This window comes from Terrapene carolina, unplaced genomic scaffold, assembly GCF_002925995.2.
Source record: "Terrapene carolina triunguis isolate 2854851 unplaced genomic scaffold, T_m_triunguis-2.0 Scaffold95, whole genome shotgun sequence".
In the NCBI taxonomy this organism is placed as follows: domain Eukaryota; kingdom Metazoa; phylum Chordata; order Testudines; family Emydidae; genus Terrapene; species Terrapene triunguis.
Genome location: NW_020664446.1, coordinates 24,814,009 through 24,834,086, shown reverse-complemented (window position 1 = coordinate 24,834,086; position 20,078 = coordinate 24,814,009). Strand labels below are relative to the sequence as shown.

Below are 20,078 nucleotides of genomic sequence, written 5' to 3'. Positions count from 1 at the left end.
AAGACACAGAGAAAATATTTATTACATTAAACGGAAGAAAAATGTTAATGTTACATGGACTTCTTTTTCCTCTCGTAAACACTAACACAGAATGCTACTACATAAGGAAAAATGAAAATCAAATTAGAAAAGGAATTGCAATAAAGCAACAGCTCCGTGTCTAGTTGGAGCAAAAAGTCTGAATGATATTTACTGTTATATACTTTCCAATGCAGGCAGACTGAAATGTGTACTATATAGTATTTTTCTATTTGCATTATAAAAATGAGTATTTCATACCTGTTAAAGTATTGAGAATATATATAGACACGCACCCCTAATTAAAATGTTCAGTAATTTGAACCCGTTCATTGTCTCCAATGCCTTTTACCAATCTGACAAATGTAAAACAATTCAGAACATCAGAAGTCAAAGAGATTCCTTATTATCTTTAGAATTGCAATGACAATACAAGGTGAACAAAGAATAACACATGTGAGAAATATAGGACTTTCTTTTTTAACTTACCTGTTTGGATATCCATTGCCTAGGGAGGGGAGAATACCATGCACAGATGTAACCATGTAAAAAAACAACAACAGGCTAGGGTGGGGGGGTGGATGATGATGGAGGAGACACCAGAACTGAAAATGCACAAGTCCATCAACAAGATAGTAAAATTACCTATCCTCAACATTGTCCCAGTGGTTATAGCTGTGCTAGCAATAAGGTTTTCTCTCCTTCTTACTCCTTGACACCTAGCAGAGTCCGATAACCACCATGGAGTTTCCCCGTGGGACAGAGGAAAGGAAATAGCATTCCATGCAACCAGCACTTTCCTCTTCCAGCTATTATCGTCAGGTTTCTGCTTCCCTCCACTGTGGAAGTGAAGGGAGGCAACTGAGAATTAGTTTGCTTTTAAATAACAGTTTAGATTTTCAGAATATGTCAGAATGTAACAAATATTGCAGAGGGCGCCTACAAAGGACCTAGGGGTTACAGTGGACGAGAAGCTGGATATGAGTCAACAGTGTGCCCTTGTTGCCAAGAAGGCTAACGGCATTTCGGGCTGTATAAGTAGGGGCATTGCCAGCAGATCGAGGGACGTGATCATTCCCTTCTATTCGACATTGGTGAGGCCTCATCTGGAGTACTGTGTCCAGTTTTGGGCCCCACACTTCAAGAAGGATGTGGAAAAATTGGAAAGAGTACAACGGAGGGCAACAAAAATAATTAGGGGGCTGGAGCACATGACTTATGAGGAGAGGCTGAGGGAACTGGGATTGTTTAGTCTGCAGAAGAGAAGAATGAGGGGGGGATTTGGTAGCTGCTTTCAACTACCTGAAAGGGGGTTCCAAAGAGGATAGATCTAGACTGTTCTCAGTGGTACCTGATGAACAGAACAAGGAGTAATGGTCTCAAGTTGCAGCGGGGGAGGTTTAGGTTGGATATTAGGAAAAACTTTTTCACTAGGAGGGTGGTGAAGCACTGGAATGGGTTACCTAGGGAGGTGGTGGTGGAATCTCCTTCCTTAGAGGTTTTTAAGGTCAGGCTTGACAAAGCCCTGGCTGGGATGATTTAGTTGGGAATTGGTCCTGCTTTGAGCAGGGGGTTGGACTAGATGACCTTCTGAGGTCCCTTCCAACCCTGATATTCTATGATAAATTTCAGGATTTACTCCCCACCCCACACACGATTTTCTTCTTTTCCTGCTGTTAAGACTATGTGGGGTTTGGATAGGGTGTAGAGTAGGGGTGGGGGAAGGGCAGTAAATTGGCTGGTCTTGCTTTCATTATGTTCAGTATCGTCTTGCACAATATTCAATACACTTGATTTCTGAGTAAGAGCAACACAAAGTACATAAATGTTGCATAGCTAATATATTAATTTGAGATTTCAGTGACAGAGCATTTGGACATAGTAGGCTGTTGAAAGTGGGGAGTTCTCCTCTGAGTGTCAATCTGCTTCCTAATCTACATACTTCCTGCAGAGTAAAGCAAATTGATCCAGGACCCTACAAGAGCTTCCCTGGCGGTGCACATCCAACACCATGGGACATTGAAGCCTTTGTGGGTGTCTCTCAAAGTTCAGGAGAATTAATTTGTCTTTCTGTACTAATAAAATTATCATGCCCCACCAGCAATACATAGAGGAGAAAGGATGTGTGTGGGAGTCTTCTAATAATCTATGAATGGTTATATACAGAGCTGACATCATGAATCAATGCCAAAAAGAGCAACCACACCTTCTTTAAGCCTGCCAAAAACTTTTCAACACCCAGTGTTTATTATCCTTCCCGATAAACCATCCAGCAATTTTCTGATTATTATAAAACAGGCTGTTTGGAAATTGCCTCATGGCCTATTCAGGGTACTTTTGCTGTCACAAGGGACCCCTTGTATAGATTCCAGTCCTGGCTTCTTGTTTTCTGCTGCAGGTATGCTCAGTCCCAGGAAAAGGAAGTTCCACTCATGGCTCAACAGTATTTCCCTTGACAGTACTACAAACATAACGGACCAGTTCTCTGAGGGAGAATGGCGGCTACACGGCAAAGTGTTGAAGGTGGAAATAGGTGAAAAGCAGGTAAAAGTGGGGGGATCCTCCTAGGAGTAATAAAGCTATAGAAAAATCCCAGCAGGACTGGGAGAAATAAAGCAAGGCTATTTGGTCCCTTCAATCACTCAGATGGGGGTTGTGGAGGAAACCCTTGACAATTTCCCAACATGCCAAAGTACCAGACGCTTAACAAAATATTTTCTCTTAATAGGAAACCTAAGCAAATGAAAAATGTGTGATGTATCAGTAATGACATAAAAGACTCCAAGTCTGTTTTTGCCACAAGGCACCTTTGCAACAAGACCTAGCCACCTCAAATGCTTGATCCACAAATGCATATGAAACTGAAAACAACAGGATATCAATGTAATCAGACACCTACTCTTGTCTCTGCCTCTGGATAGGATAAATGATGTATAGTCAGAAGCTATTTTAGGGTTTATTCTCAGAAGTGAAACCCTCATCTGTTTGAATTGTGCATGATCAAATGGCCTTGCAATTCTCCCCAATGCCAAGTCATTTTCTAACTAATTGTTAAGCACCGAAGGCCACATTGTTGATTAGCAAGAAAATAATATAGCAGAATGGAGAAAGAAAGGTGGGAAAGTTAAAATACCAGGGAGATAGGTAGCCGGCAACAGATGATTAAACAATTGGTTAAAAGCATTAAAAATGCAAGTTAAAAATGGATTGTTTGGCATATAAGAAAACAAAAGAAAAGCAGAAGACACGGAGGAAGATGCAACTGTGCATGTAGCTTGCCAGCAGCCTCCCTATTAAATGCAAACTTCTTGTTGTTCTGCCTATTTATATGGCCAGACTATAATTTTGAGGGTTTTGTCGTTGTAGTGCTTTGTAAAAGGTTTGTACACTTTTTACATTCTTTTGGGATTTAAAAATACTGGTCAAAGAATCTAATTCAATGGGACTATTTATGTGCATAAACTTATTCACATCCTGGCTTGGGGTCTTCCACTGCAAGCTCTCTAGGCCAAGCACTCGCCTATATTATGTTTGTACATCCCTCAGCACAATAGGTCTATATGATTGGAGACTCTAGGAACTTCCTCAGTATATTTCATTGTAATAAAATAATAAAACTCTTGAAATCTGCAACAGCACAAAATTAATGGACTTCTCTGATCCATATAACAAGAGTGGCACCACACACATTCAAGATTCTGGTGACCTCAACCAGGTTCACATCTGCTTGCTTGATAGTCGTAGGTAGGCTGTGACTTGGACTACTCAAACATGAAGAGAAGTAAGGGAAGAGTAGGAACCTTTCTTATACCCCTGTGCTGGCTACTTACTTATTATCCCTCTCCCTGGAGCAAGTGGGTGAGGAATAGCCAGCCTTGGCTCCGCCTCCCACCACACCAGCCTGCACAGCCTAGCTGGCACAGAGGTCGTAGTTTTCTTCTGGTATAAACTAGCAGCAAAATTACTACCTCTTACTCTGTCTCCCAGGAGTAAGTAGGAAACAGAAATGGTGGTATTCTTCAGAAGGGTGTCTCTGAGGCATAATGCCTCTTGGGCTATTGCTGGGGTGCTATGGTATATGCATCACCCCTTGCTTGAGGCTTTGTGAAAAGGCACAATCTAGACTTGGTTCCATTTTTAATAATAAGCAACATAATACAGATCTGCCAAATTATTCCTCTCCCTTTAAAAATATGCTTTAATTGCAACATCTGTTGTGTCTACTGTCTGAGCTGTGGTGCACTCACCTACAGTGTGGGACACCCAAGTTCCAACTCCTGCTCCACTGACTACAGTATTTATAAATAGTGGAACAGCTGCAACAGGAGAGATTGAGAGAGCCCTGCTCCAAAATACACCATAGCCCAATTAATCTGATTTGCTCCTGCAATAAGGTAAATCCAAGTTCAAATCCCTTCTCCAGTTGGGAGGGGGAATTTAATTCAGATCTCCCACATCCTGGGTGAATGCTCTAAATATTGGGATAAAGGTTATAAGAGAGGCTGCTGCTTTGTTTCATCTTCCTTCATTCCCTCCATTTTTTTTTTTTGGTGTGGAATTATTCAGAAATGCGTATCAAATTCACCAATAGTTTTGGGTTGACCAAAACTACAGTTTTCGGCAAATAAACTATACAACCCGACTTACTCTCCTCTCTCCTCCACTTCCCCCCTCCCATTCTGAGACGTATAAAAGTGGCATTCCCTTCTTGCTTGAAACTACCACCCTTCAAAAATATCTGACTTTACAACAGCAGCTGCTTTTAGAGGATCAATGCTTGGATAGAACTTCCAGCCAGCGACCTTTACGAGACTTCATAGCCACAACTTAGCCCCACTATACCCTGCTCAACAGGTGACTCAAAGGAAGCCCCAGAACATTTAGCAGAAGAAATTTAGAGTAGGTGAGCTGAATTATGTAATGTTTTCCCTCAGGTGAAATTTCTTTTATTCGGTGTTTCATGTTTCTTTGGAAGTTTCTGAACATCTTGTACTGCACTCTATACATGCTCCCCTTACTCAGTTTCTTCCTGTCCTTGCCTATTGTTCAAATTTAGGAGGCAAATGCCCATCTAATTCTTACACTAAACGTTTGCAACTAGCTTTCAGCAATGAATAAACAAAAAGATGGGGAACCTCTATGTTAATGTTCTTTCCCTCACTGATCCCTAGGGAAAGGGCCTTAATCCTTGGCTATACAGCCACCAGTGGCAAGGAGCCAACAGCAAACAAAATAACAGCCAAAGTAACCACAGGTTCTATGCTATACCTCTGGGCAGCTTGAATCTTGAACTGCGACATAACAAAACTTAACTTTTATTTTTACACATGAAAATAAAATAAGCATATTCATCCAAGAAAGACAAGAAACTAAAGAGCCGTTATTTCAGTGAGTTTCACAGCTTTCTCAACAAGCAATAACCGTCAGTTTAATTGGAAAGGTCTATGTGTACGTTTGCTTGATGAAGGTACCGCATAAACATTTTAAAAGCATTTCAGAACAGTATTCTTGTGTCCAAGTGTGGCAGATTTGCCCATATTTTTTCACTGAAATATACTGTTTTGCCTTTCTGTTCACGGATTTCATTGGTTTCCCTCAAAAGAAAAAGCCACACATTTTATTTGCAACCTTGCTAGTATAATGAAAAGCATTCCTTTAAAATGCATTGGGGGGGGGGGGTTGAGGGGGAAGGGGAGTTCTGCATTTTCCTGTATTACCAATGCTCTTATTGGGGATGTAAAGCCTTATACTTGCTTAGGTTAGCGACTGGAATTAGGTGCTGTCCAGCATCCTTGGAGGATACAAGTTCCATTTCTTGCTATATTTCTAGTCTGCCAACTGAATTAAAATGTGACCTGTATTTCTTACCATTTCCCACTCTTTAAAGGACATTTGCAGAATTTTTATAGTAGTAAAATTTATCTTAAATTGATTTTTTATGCTTGTGCTAAAGATCTCAACCTCTGCTTTACCCTGTACATTTCTACTTTACATCTCATTTTTAACTCTTTCTCTGTTGGTATTAAATAACTATTTATGGATGAAATGCTGTTAAATGGACTTTGATCCTAAAATAAGGATTTATGACATGACATTTAACATAGTTGACATAGCCTAAAACAATCTAATTTTTTGTATGTGTAACAAAAATGTCCATTTAAAAATAAGTTATTCTTGTTCTTTTTAAAGTCTTGTATTACTCATCATTGTTCTCCCTCTTATTAACATAACGGTGGCATGACAGTATCCACAACAGCTACACCTATGACAGAGGGGCTTCTAAAGACTTTCCTACAGCAGAGTCCAGAAATCCAAATCATTATCGAGTTCAGCAGCACATGGTTGCGCAAAAAATCATCTCTGGATTTTCCCAAGCAAGCAGAGCATACAAATAACAACTCCTTGCTTGTTATATTAAAATCTAGAAACTTGCTGCTCACCGCTCTACTAGTGAGTGCACAGTGCCTTAGCCCAATGGCAAAAATCTCCACAATGCTAATCACCAGCTGAGCTGCTGCTGCACAACATGCAAAGAGCAAGTTCCAGCTGAGACAAGCTTAGCACAGTTCCTACCAGCTTGGCCAGGAGGAGGCTCCCTTTTGGATCCACTAAGGTTTGCAGCTGCCTACAGATCAAGTATCTCAGTTTGATTCTCAGTTGTGGTAATGTACAAGACATTCAGGAAAGTCACTGGCTGGGGGAATTCACTACTGGTTTAGTTCACTCTAGTGTCTTACCACCCCACTTTACACATACAACAGCTGTATTATACTGTTCTTTTTACTATACTCCTTGACTGGTTCTATTGACTTTGCTTTCTGTAAGCCTCACAACTAAGTAAAAAACAGGGTCCCTGCTCATACAAAGCAGAGAATGGTGAGCTTCTCTTACCCCTTTTTAGATTCTCCTTAGAATTGTATTTTTTACATGAAACAATAGAAAGGAAAAGAGTGTTTTTAACAGAGGAAAAATATAAAAACCATCTGTGTCAGTTTAATAAGGCATCTTCCAAGACATATGCAACTATTGGCAAATTAGAAATACTTTCAAAACAAACATGTCTTCAATACCATTGTTGAGGAAACGTTAGATTTTAGTATGTGCTTATGAAAGTTTTTAAAGTTTTCTAAATGCTTTTCCATTACGAGAAACCGAGAAGGCCTATTGCTATGTTTGGGGATACAATGCCACCATATTCCAAATTGGTGTGGCTTTTATTTAAAGCTTCCTGAGTGGTATCACTTTTTTTTTTCCCCTCAATGAGTCGAATAAAATTTAACTGAAACATTCTAAGATGGACCTTGAATTGTCATTTAAAATAAAAAATAATACACCACAATGATTCAGATGGCAATTTTCTTAGGATGCAGAATCCTTGTAAACATAGATCAAATCATTCTAAGGATGTTACACAGGCACCTGCAACTGTTAAATACAATAGGTACCGTTAGCATATAATGCTAATTTCCACTGTATGTAATCAGGCATGTTCAAGGGTTTATCACTTGGTAATAATTACCTCACCCTCTAGTGTTTAGCCTGAAAAAAGGAGCTGGGAGCGAATGCAGATTCTCCTTTATTTCAAGTTGTTGAAATAAATCGAACAAGAATAAAAATGGCAAGTTCTACTCCTTATCCCATAAGTGTGCAGTTAGCTAATGACCATGGGTGTAGACTCAGATAATTGCATATTTATTATATCAATGGAATAATCATAAAATAGTCCCTTCAGAAATAAAGATAAAGACCTGAAAAATCAATAAGATGCCAATGGAAAGAGCATTTTGTTGTTATATTTTTTGTATCATATTGAAGATGTGATTAAAGTAACTTATCTCTGAATTAAGGCTGCCACTCCATTACTAACTAACCTTGCTGTATTTTGATACTGCTGCACATATGGCATGTGAGATCATACATTGGTCTGAGACATCCTGCTAACCCTAGGGACTGAGCAAATGTAAGGGTCTGCAAACATTCAGTTGTGTCACATTGTATGTTCCTTTCAGTACCTAAACATAATTTCCTTGAATGTATTCATTTAACCATTAACCCTGTTGTATATGAAAAATATTTTTGTATTAAATATATTTTGATTCCAACAACAAGGACTCTGGGGCTTTCTATGATCTTAATCCTAAGAATATGGCCTTAAGAATGTCTCTACTGCTACAGATGCCATGGGGCCCTGCAGAAAGTTTTCCCTTCTCTGCTCTCAGCGCAATAGTTTCTTACAGCCCAGGGCACAGCAGGGGAAATCTGCTGCCAGGCATGCCACTGTTTCTTGTGGCAATTCCAAGATTTCTCTTTGCTCTCTTACTCCTTGTTCACTCCCTCTCTCTAGGTGTGCAAAGTACTGAAAAAACCCAAACCCTTCACCGCTGAGGAGGTGACATGTAGTTCCCCTCTCTGTACCTGGAACAACAAAGAGCTAGGAAGAAACTGCATAGTGCCATCATATCTGATGCAAGGAGCCCTGACTGGGATGATTTAGTTGGTATTGGTCCTGCCATGAGCAGGGGATTGGACTAGATGACCTCCTAAGGTCCCTTCCAACCCTAATCTTCTATGATTCTATGAGGTGAAGACAGACACTGAGAACAGCCGATAGGAGGTGATCCCTCAGAGAGAAACCAAGAACAGTCTTCACAAAGGGTGGGCAAGAGTGGCAAACAGGAGAAAGTAAGAGAGAAAGGAAATGCTCCCTTTGTTTTGTGACATGAACCCTGAACCTCACTACTCAGTTTCAAAATCCTTCCCAATCTTGTGAGAACAGTCTAATCCTAATCCCTCCCCATTACCAACTCCACCAGTTCCCCCCAGGTTTCTCAACCTTAATTTAAACAAAAACACTCTCATAACCAACTAACAAGGCAAAACTACTTGGCAAACATGCATATTAAAGGATCTCTAATAGAAAATTTCATAATTCGTTTCTGGAAATATCCAACTATATTTACAGCATAGCACAATATCCAGCTTTTGTAGTTTGAAGTATATGTACAAGTTGGTTTGGGTGTGAGTGAGAGAGAAAACAATAACCCTGTACAGGAAGTGGTGGTTTCTTTCCCATGCATATTTTGATTTTGTACAATCTGGTGCATTCCAAAGGCTCATCAATTCTCAGAATTATCTTTATGAACAACAGTGATAAAAGCATCTCTGTTAGGAATAATTTAACTGTGAGATTGTAGTATAGACAAATTTAAAATACCTTTGCACAGTAACACTAGCAAACTTATTTTCTTTTCAAAATAGAGGGATAATAACTCCAGAACAAACAATAAATACACTAGAGTGTTTTGGGACTTCCAACCCAAAGAGAAGTTTTCTAACATTCTCTGTCCTAATATGAAATTGAGGCCCAACCTAGACAAGTGTTTTGTGAACATATGTAAAGAACTCCATGTGGCTGCCATGCTAATCTCCTTGTTAAGGGAAAAAGACCAGAGACCTGTTGCTGTAGCAGACGTGCACTATAAAGAATAGGCTTTGACGTGACCTTGTAGTCTTGCTAGGCTGCAAGCATGTGTGATGCAATCTGACAGCAATTTAGGCATGGCCTTGTTAGAGACTACAGAATTTATTTAATGTCAAACAAAAATTAAAATGTAGATGAACTTTGTAAGGGCTTTAGTTTACTGTAGATAAAACCTTAAGGGCCTTTTAACATCAAGCTTATGGAAAAGACCTTAGTGAAATCAGCACACAGGTGGAAAGGAAAATATTTTCTGGGTGACAAAGTGGAATTCTGTCTCCACTTTAGGAAAGAGTTGAGGATGTCTTTGAACAGTTTAGTAGCCAAAACAGTTTTCAGATAACCTTGACGAGATGAGAAAGCCTTTAAGTGACCATGAGACTTAAGGATTCATGAAGGATTTCCCACGTAGAAATATTTCACGGTTATTACAAATACTTTTGCAGACAGTGGACCCAACAGTATTGCATGGTCCTTTCTGATACCTGTTAGCTTCAGCGAATCCTCTCTCCCAGACACATGAAGTTACTAACAAAGCTCCAACAGGCAGTAGCTGCCTCCGGGAATGAAACATGTTTCAACAATGCCTTAGGTACTGACCAACTGGTCTACAGCAGTAAGGCCAGGCAGATAGTGTAGCAACCTTAAAGGAATGTCCTCACCAACTGTGGTCAGAGAGGAACTTGTGATTCAAGCACCAGAAGGCATCTGAAATCCAAGACAGGAACTGGTGTGATATGCCCACAGCTGGATTTTACAGCTTTAAAGTGTTGAACTTGGGTGCATGGGCAAGAGCACTGACACACGATGGGAATCTGCTTTGTTGGGTATCATTATGGAAGAGACATGTTTGATGACTTAAATATTATAATATCAACATAGTGTTACTAGATTTAAGATGTGATCCAATAAAAATTGTGTCACTGAATATTATCACTAGAGCTGAGCAGGATACTTTTTCATGCCCTGCGAAAATCTGAAATTTTGAAAATTTCCTGTTTGCATCGGGGGGGGGGGGGCGGGGGGGGGGGAAAGGAAAGAAAAAGAGAGAGAGAGAGAGAGCGCACCAGCCACCCTAGTACAGCCAAGAGCCCAATGGTTAGGGTAGTCACCTGGGAAGTGGGAGACCCTAGTTCAAGTCTCTGTTTTGCCTAATTCAGAGCAGGAACCTCAACTTCCATATTCCAGGTAAGTGCAATAACCACTGGGCTGCTGGATATTCTGGGGTGAGTCTCTTTTGTTGGAGGTGTTCCACTTTGTACAAATAATTAAATATTCATTTGGCCAGAGAAAGAGAGACAGATTCTATCGCTTGGTGGTTACAACACAGCAGGATCTTGAACCTGGGTCTCCCACATCACAGATGAATAACATGGAGAGACAAATGGGCAGGCGGACTCACAAGCTTTGACCAGAAATTCCACATCCGGGACCTGTGAAACCTTTCTCAATGTAAGTTTTGTTGAAACTGATAACTTTTCACAGGAGCCTTTGTTTTTGACAAATCAACATTTTCCAATAATAAAATGTTTTGTCAAAACATTCCTAATTATCAATTATTTTACCTCACGGCAATTTTTAACTTTGCCACACAAACCCTTGCTCACATGAGTAATCCCTATTAATGGGAGATGACCCGTTGAAGTCAATGGGACTCTCTCTGTGAATAAGGACTAGTCCTGTCTGCAGGAAAAAGGCTGAAGTGTAAATAAGCTGTCTTAATATTTTAATGTTTATTTATATCAGCCATTAAGTGCAGGTTTCAAAGCCTATGCATCAAAATGGTTTTTGCTTACAGAAATGGGCGGCATCACATTTTTCACATGTACAAGTCAGTAATAATTAAAGCATGAAATCAGCATTGAAACAAGACTTCAAAGATTCACTCAGCCAACCAGATTTTCTTTAAGGAAGAGGTATAAAATTGAAAAATATGTTTAGCTAGGATATGTACTGTCAAGCTTCAATGTGAACATTTAAAAAAATGTATTTAATCAACATCTTAACGTCATATAAATAGTCTTTCTTTGACAGATGAAGACAAAAACACCCCAAAACTGCAGATGAATTATCTAGTCCCTAATGATTCGAAAACAATTACAGGATGCAGAGCAATCTAGTTAAATTTTATTCAGAAGCTCACTACACTTGTGTTTTCTCTTATTTTTCTATCAATGAAACCCATGAGGTTTAAGCACAATTCATTATGTATGAGACCCAACTTACAGTGCTTGACTGTTGATTAATAGGAAAGTTTGCTGTATGTACATTTGCAACATTAGATGCATACAATATGCTAACTTATTCTTTCACGGAAGCTAATTATTTACAAAAATGACTACTTGAGACTACAATTTATTAAATGCATGCATCCAGTCTCAATTTGGCCCCAAAAGACAGTCTGGAATGAAGATCTTTTACATGATGTGACAACTTCTAGAAACAGTGTTATTAATATTGTAAATGTGGCAAATAAAGAGTTCAAATAGCCTTATGTCTATGTTGTGTTTGTTTTTCACAACTGAATCAATGAACAAAGCAGCTTTTTAAAGTTTAAAACCCATGTGAGGCACATTCTCCTTATGTAGTTTAATTTAGCTTCTTATAAATGAAATGTCTGTACATTAGCAATAAAAGATTAAAAAAGGAGGAGAGTTGAAATAAATGGAAAACACACCCCAAACTTGAAATTATTGCTGAAGTACTTCCATTATAGTTCTTTTAAAGACTTTATTGAGAATGAGATTTGAACATTTACTGAAGAATATCTGTAAAAATTTTAAACTTGGTAAGAGTCATTCTGTGACATACTGCAAATTCTGCTGAGGTTTTTTTTTGTTTGTATTTACCCAAGTATTTTATTTCCCAGTGGATCTTTGTGGTTGGAAACTTTGCATTAATTAGTATTCTCTCCTGCTTTGAGCAGTGGGTTGGACTAGATGATCTCCTGAGGTCCCTTCCAACCCTGATATTCTATGATTCATGTGAACACCCCGAAATAAGCAAGTATGCATCAGCCTAAATCAGAAATTTGGACACCATATATTTGAAAAGGGATTTCAAATACATGGAAGTTTCCCTTTATAGGCTACATGAAGGAAATATTTCAGTCTTCACACCAACTAGCCTTTATTGATCTTCTGTAATGAGGACCCTGATCTTGCAAATATAAATATGCTTAACTTTAACATGAGTAGTCTTATTGACTTCAGTGGGACTATTCACGTGATTAAGATAAAACAAGTGTGTTTGCAAGATCAGGGCATAAAAGGTAGCCACCTACATCAGAATAAGTGGTTTAAGAGACCAGCCTCTGGGCAGCCACTGATCCTGCCACTTGGATGCCCAGAAAGCTGTTGCCTAGATATCCTGTGCTGTTGGTGTGTGCCATAATGTACTCGTTAGAGATCTGAGGAGAATCAGACTCCTGTCTTCACATGCCCAGATAAGGAAAATCAATTTCAATGCCCAAAAGACTCAACTGATAGTGCAGAAGGTCATTAAATGCTACCAATCGCTCTGTGCCATTAGAGTTTTGATCGGAATCCTATACAGAGAGACATAGATTTCAAACAAGATCCTGTCCTGGGATACTGCATTGTAGGCCAAGAGAGGAAATAAAACATCAATGGAGGGGTGGACTTTTTTAATTTTTTGAAGACAATATATGTGTTCAAGAAAAACAAAACAATACCACACACAGAGTGAGTGAGTGAGTGAGTGTGTGTGTGTGTGTGTAAGTAAGTAAGGTTGCAAAGCCAAGCATTAAAAAAAAGATAGGGCTATTCATCCAATTTCAATTTTCCCCTCCCACACCCACTCCCAGTCCTTGCTGCTTGCACACCCCTGCTCAAGATACTCATCCCAGTTTCTCCATCGCAGGTCTTCCACTGTCCAAACCCAACTGGCTCCCAGTCCACAGCACTTCCCCCAATCCTCCCACCTACTGGCTCCCAATCAGTTCTCTCCCGCATCTATGACCGTCTGATCTCAGTCTGCCCCACCCTTCCACCACTACCCAACACTGGTGAATCATAGTATCTGAGGTCTGGTCAACATCTAGGTGGTCTGAGTGAAATTTACACCTTCACTAGAACTTATATTGTCATTTCTCTCATTTCTGTATCCAGACGGTATCACAACTGGCTCTAGAAGTAATATGTGGCATTTACCTGGCACTTTCATAATCTCCGAAGCATTTTGAAAATATTAATATTTACAATATAATCCTCACAACACTTCTGAAAGTTAGGCATTATAAATCCTCATTTGCCAGATGCGGAAACTGAGGCAGAGAAGTTAAGGTTTGAATGATCAAAAATGACCTCTAATATTGGGTGTCCACCTTGATTCACTTTAGGACCTGGTTTCCAAGGTGATAAGTAACCAGAACTCTAACTAAAGTCAACAGCATTTGCAGGTGCTCAGCCCTTGAAAACCAGCCAAAAATAAAGACCCCCCCCAAATTAGAGGCCACTTTTGAGAATTTGACAAGAAGGCTATTTTCAAACCTAGGTGCCTAAAGTCAGGCTTCTAAATCCATTACATAAAGTTTTCAGAAGTGCCGAACATCCACGAAACACACAGAAGTCGGTGGGAATTGCAGCTGCTCAGCACCTTTGAAAATTAGAACACTTATTTAGATGTCTAAATATAGATTATAAAGCCTAGCTTTTGGTGCCAAATTTTGAAAAATTTGTTCCAGGTGACTTGATCAGGAACACAAAAGGAGTCAGTATCAAAGCCAAGATTAGGCCTCAAGAGTTTCCGTCTCTCAGTCTTGTGCTCACACCGCTAAATCATGCCTCTTTTTAGCGACAAGGATTCAGCTGAGCTCAACGCGGCACGTGAATGTGCGGCAGATGTTGCTGTTGAAAAACCAAAATGAGGTTCAGCTTTTGCCTTATTAGTTAAAAGCATCAGCTCTGCAGTGCTCTGAGCCCCTTCTAGCTAGTGGAGCATACCAGTGTGCCCAGCACTGTGATTTGGGTCTGCTTCTTAACACCTAACCTTAGGCAATGAAGCTAGCCCCATATCTGACTTGGAAAAAATCCAAAGTTTTGCAATTGCTTTCTTCATACAAGGGTACCCTTTTTCTGTAATTTCTGTTCATTTTAGATTTCTGCAGCCTTTCATTGTGTACCAGCCAGGCATCCACTTACATGGCAAAAGACAACAGTTATGAGAATGCCAATTTCTCATTAGGTAAAGCTCCATTGTGCCACTTTTCTCGATAATTTATTTGAAATCAAACTTGCCCACGGGTCTTACGGAGTGCTGCAGTTTTAATCAGAAAAACAATAAATCAGAAAGGAAACCAAATATTCATTTTTAATTTTAAATTGCTTGAAGATCCTAACTGGATTAAGACGTTATCAAAATTCTGAGTTCATGTGAAGAGTGGCTAGAATCACTAAGCTCACTTTTTAGAAAACATGAAGGTCAGGGTGAGTCAAAGAAAAACTTTGGTTTTAATTAAAAAAAAAAAAGGAATAGTGATTAAGGGCTAAATCCCACTATACTTATTCACACGATTGATCACACTGATTCAACCGGACTTAAAGGGTGTGAAGGGATCAGGATGTGGGCCTCCTTAAAAAAATCTTTTTAAGGAGGCCCTTGGGGCGCTCACAACTCTTCTCTTCTTCCTCTTAACAAATAAGGGACACCCCAACTGCTTCTATTGACCAGCAGAAACATCCAAGAGAGGTGAGGCAGCACTTGCTGCAAGACAGCAGACATACTGCTTTGTCAGCTGCTGGTGGCAGCCTAAGAGTTCTGTAGTGGGTATAGGGAGAAAGGTGGCTAGACATCTGTAATACTGGAGTCACAGACAGAGAGAAGCAAGCTCATCTCTCCCAAAAAGGGATCTCAAACCTAAGATATGAATACTGCTGAGAAGCTCAGTGAGTCAGTATAAAGCAAAAAATTGACAATAGGCATTGACCACAATCCACTAACGTGTTTTTAAATACCACAGTCTTTGTTTGCACCGGGTTCTACATGTGTTAATTAACATGCCTTAGCTACCATTTGCCAAAGACACATTCATTTTCAGCGTCTAGACTAGGATTAGGAGAAACCCTGATGGTTTGAGCAAAGAGTTGGTCAGATATGGGGCTGTCCATGACTTTCTAACCTTCCCATATGCTCTACATGGAGGACCAAGACCTTAGGCATAATCACCCAAGGATTCCAGATCACACTAGAGGGGACAGACATCTCAGAAGGCTCTTCAAAAGGTTACTTTCAATTAGTAAGTTAGTAGGTTTTTTTTTTTTTTTATAATCTCGATACATTTCTACAGAACGTTCAATCTTTCTCGATCCTTCAATTACATTTGCAACTCACTAGATGTTGCCAGGACTGCTGTTTCCCCAAAATGTTAATACCGACTGAAAAATGCACTCTGCAGCCTACCATTTATTCCTCAAATACACATCACAGAAGTCTGCGGTTCAACATAAGTTAGCATAGGTAGGAATAACAAGCTGCAAAGCATTTATTTGTAGTCTTTGAACACCCTGCAAATCTGTGGACCTGTGTATTTTCCAAGGGTCCGTGTAACTGCACCCTCACTATTTCATGTGCAAAACCATTCACTGTTCTTGTATATGGCTCAATTGCATCTACATATGTGGGGGAATTTGAGCATACAAACCAGCATTTGAGTAAGCGTATTGCAGTCCTCATTCAGGAAGCTCTTTGAAAGCGGTGAACTCCTTCAGTCAGCCAGAGGGATTTGCTGGGGAGTGACATAAGACTGTGAAACATGCTGCCTTCAGTGCTTCCAGCTTATGCCAACTGAGATCCTCAACTTCAATTCCCTGCATGGCAGCACAGTAGGCCACCAGATCACCTAAGTGTACTGTATATGTTATTTACATCTTACTTAGGCTGACAGAAAAGCTCCACTTTTCTTCCAGTTACTAAGCACTGTATTGAAAACAGTAGGGTGCGTCGACAAAACCAATAAAGGCATTGTTTTATAAAACATTTACAGTTATCATTAAAATAAGATTCTGTAAATTCCAATGCCAAAAGGGGCCTCCAAAAGACTGGGTATTTAGGTATACTTTGTCCGAGACCAATACAGGTTTGAATGAGGATTCGAGTGGAAGAGGAAAATTGAGACAGAGGCAGATTGTAATTCAAAAACAGGTGGCCGTTTATTAGTGGGGCATGAATTACAACTTGGGCTGGGGAGGAGCACCTTTACCAACTAACAATACAAATTCAATTGAAATAGGAACAAGTAACCAATCAAAAATATCACCAGAGCAGTAATATAAAACAGTCTATGTACACTTAACAACAAGGAATCAGATAATTTACAACCAACTATTTACTGAAAAACCAGAACAAACATACAAAACTGAGTAAACTGTAACAATTCGTCCTCTATACACTATACATGAGATTTGGTACCAAGTAATAAAGAAAAAGGGCCTAACAAACAGAATATCTACAAAAATTAATATGTACATACCACACTCCAGGCGCAGCTGACCAGCAGTACAGACACCAGGAACATGACGAGATGTAACCCGAGATGACACGACACGAGCCGGCTAAATCCGGAGGAGATCCTGGCTGAAAGGGTGATCAGGCCTTCCAGCTAACACGCGGACACTCCTGCTGATTTAGGCAAGGGACATAGTTTTGTTCGAAGACCCTTGCATGTGCTAGCATCTGATTGGTTCCCCGCTCCTACACCAACCAGGCTCCGAGCTGGTGCCCTCTACGTAAACAGATACTGCACCCGGCACGCTAAGCTTATGCACACGGCACGCCGGAATTGTAGCACTCGATACCAATGTGACCCACAATTGACCAGGCGGAAGGTTCGAGAATGGTCACACGGCCCCAATGTGTTGCACACGACACCAAGGCGCTGCACACGGCACCAAGGTGCTGCACACGACACCCATGTGACCTTCTGACCGACAACTGGCCATCCAGACGCCATGACAGAGCATAGGGCTGCGACATACTTTAACCAAACCTTTTCAGCCAAACTCCCCTGTTCATGAGTCTATCCCTTCAAACTGTTTTCCAGCCCATGCCCTGATTCCTTCCTCATCAGTCTTGCCTATAGCTCCGTACCCAGGGGAATCTGCAGGGCTCATCAGGCCTTAAAGTCTGTCTGCTGGGCCCCAAGCTCTTCAAACTTTTCAGCACAGTTGTGCTCTGGTATGCATGGTATGACTCTGAAGTTCTGAAATCTTACATGCTCTCTGGAGTTCAACTAAGTGGGAAGTCCCAGACAGACGGAAAGTTGAGAGGGAGGCTGCCCTAGCTGCTGGGATGCAGAAACATTCTAAGAAGAGAGCCATATTTGGATTTGAGGAGGGAATCTGAGGGTATGGTGGACAGGTAAAAGTGACGTAATAGAAGGATTGAAGGGGGGAAAAAAGCAGGGAGATTTTATCTAGATTTTGGCAAGTCTTTCTGCACTTTGTCCAAACCAGATAATCTGGCAGAACCCGGTGCAAGATAGATTTATCCTGTATTCCACTGATGAAAAAAGAGAAAACTGAAAAATATAAGCAAATAATGAGGCACTGGCAGCATATGACTTCTATGGCAGAAGATAAATTTTCTAACTGTTGAATACCAGGGACATAGGTGCTGGAACTAAGGATGCTGCTGTACCCCCGGCTTGAAGTGATTTCCATCATATACAGTTTGGTTTGATGGCTCTCAGTACCCCCACTATACAAACAGTCCCAGCACCCCGACCAGGGAAATGTATATAACATTATAAACTCCATTAATTTATTCCCCTACTTTAAAAGCTTCATATTTCTCTCCTGCACCCCAATTCAAGTGAACTTTTCCCCTTCATGATGGTCATATAGACATGGTTCTCTATTCGGAAATTCTGCTAAAATACTGCACTACAACTTAGTTAGATCCTCCAGGTAGTTCAGGAAAAGCGGTAAAGTGGTGCACCAGTACTCATACTCCTAATTATGAGCTCTTTTGGATCTGTGAATAGAGTCATATGAATATCTTCTCCTTTACCCAAAGGTCTAGGGAACAGCAGCTTTCATGGCTCATGCCATTTGCAATTTATTTTTGAATCATGGTACAACCTGATGCATTCAGTACCTCCTCTGAGTCGGATGAAACCCTCCACCAGCCTGTGGACAAAAATCCACTCTTAAAAGTGTATATGGGAAGTCACCAGAGAAGGTAATCTGGGATTCAATAAAAGTTCCAGTTTATGGTCCTGATCCTACTGTAATGGCAGCCTCTTAAGTGCCGCTGAAGTTAACAGGACTCAACATGGTTGTACGAGTGTGGCTACTTGGATTAGGACCTATACCTGTGAGGTGATGCAATATTATAATTTATGTAATTGCATTTTATATGATGGCTAAATATTTTCTAAAGTACAGTAGCATCTTTTTTAAAAAAATGTGCATTGTGCCTAGAGACTGCTCTCCACTGGGCTTTAGGTGAATCTGTGTTGCAGTTCCATTAACTTGTGTACTATCTCATTAATAAATAACCTTGCCATGTAAGTGCCTTTCTTGAAAATTGGCTTATTCTGTTCCATATAAATAATACACATTTCTCTGTTATCAAGTATGACAGGTTTTTCTCTTTGCCTAGGTATGGCATGTGAAATGAGACAATGTGGCAATTTAATCTAGGAAGCAGTTTATGTAACACTTCCTCAACATACCTTGTCTTTGGGCATATTTACTACAGCAGCTGGAATATATTACATGGCTAGCATAGCATAAAATAATGTATTTAATAACTGACACAAGTATATTGACCATATGTCAATAGTAAAAAAAAATCTTAAGGAACTATTAAATGGATAGTTATTGTAATTGTGTTTTAAAGCACTGAGGTCATATTTAATTTTGAATCCAAGCTCTTAAAATGTGTTTTTTGGCAAAGGCACAGTAATAAAAAAAAACTTAACAGTAGAAAAAAAATGAAAATTATTACTATAAATCTTTTTCCAGATTACTAACACTGTAATAAACAAACTGAATAAAACTTTAATTGTTTTAATCAGAAATATTGTCACTGGCATTGAAAATACTAAGTTAAAGTGATATTTAGTTCTTTTGACTTGTGCAGTTGCCTGTCTCCTCACATTTCAGCCCTTACTTCCGCCCTGTAATTGGCCACTATCCCAGAAACTATTGTCTTCAGTCCAGGGTTATCAAACTCTGCTTAGTTCCACCCTCCATCTTTCCCAATCAAAGGCTACGTAACTGAAGAAATTTAGTTACGTTACACACATGTGCAGAAAGAGATAAAAGTGTTTATTTTAGTACAAAAAAGCCAGGCCACATATTCCTGCTAGATTATTTTCATGCTCCTGGACTGTCTTTGCTGGGGAGCAATGTCTGTGTCGAGAGCAACGATGCCCAAACTTTTCCTGTCACGCCCCCCCTTACTAGGGTTACCATATTCAAACATTTAAAAAAGAGGACACTCCACGGGGCCCTGGCCCCGCCCCCGGCCCTGCCCCAACTCCGCCCCTTCCCCGGCCCCGCCCCCACCCCACCCCTTCTCCGCCCCCATTCCAACCCCTTCCCCAAAGTCCCTGCCC

General features: G+C 40.1%; 1 protein-coding gene across 2 annotated transcripts in view; it reads right to left on the bottom strand.

Annotated features, from left to right (window-relative positions):
• MGMT (O-6-methylguanine-DNA methyltransferase) overlaps window positions 1-20,078 on the bottom strand; it is a 286,389-nt gene that overhangs the window by 50,017 nt on the left and 216,294 nt on the right. The window lies entirely within an intron of this gene.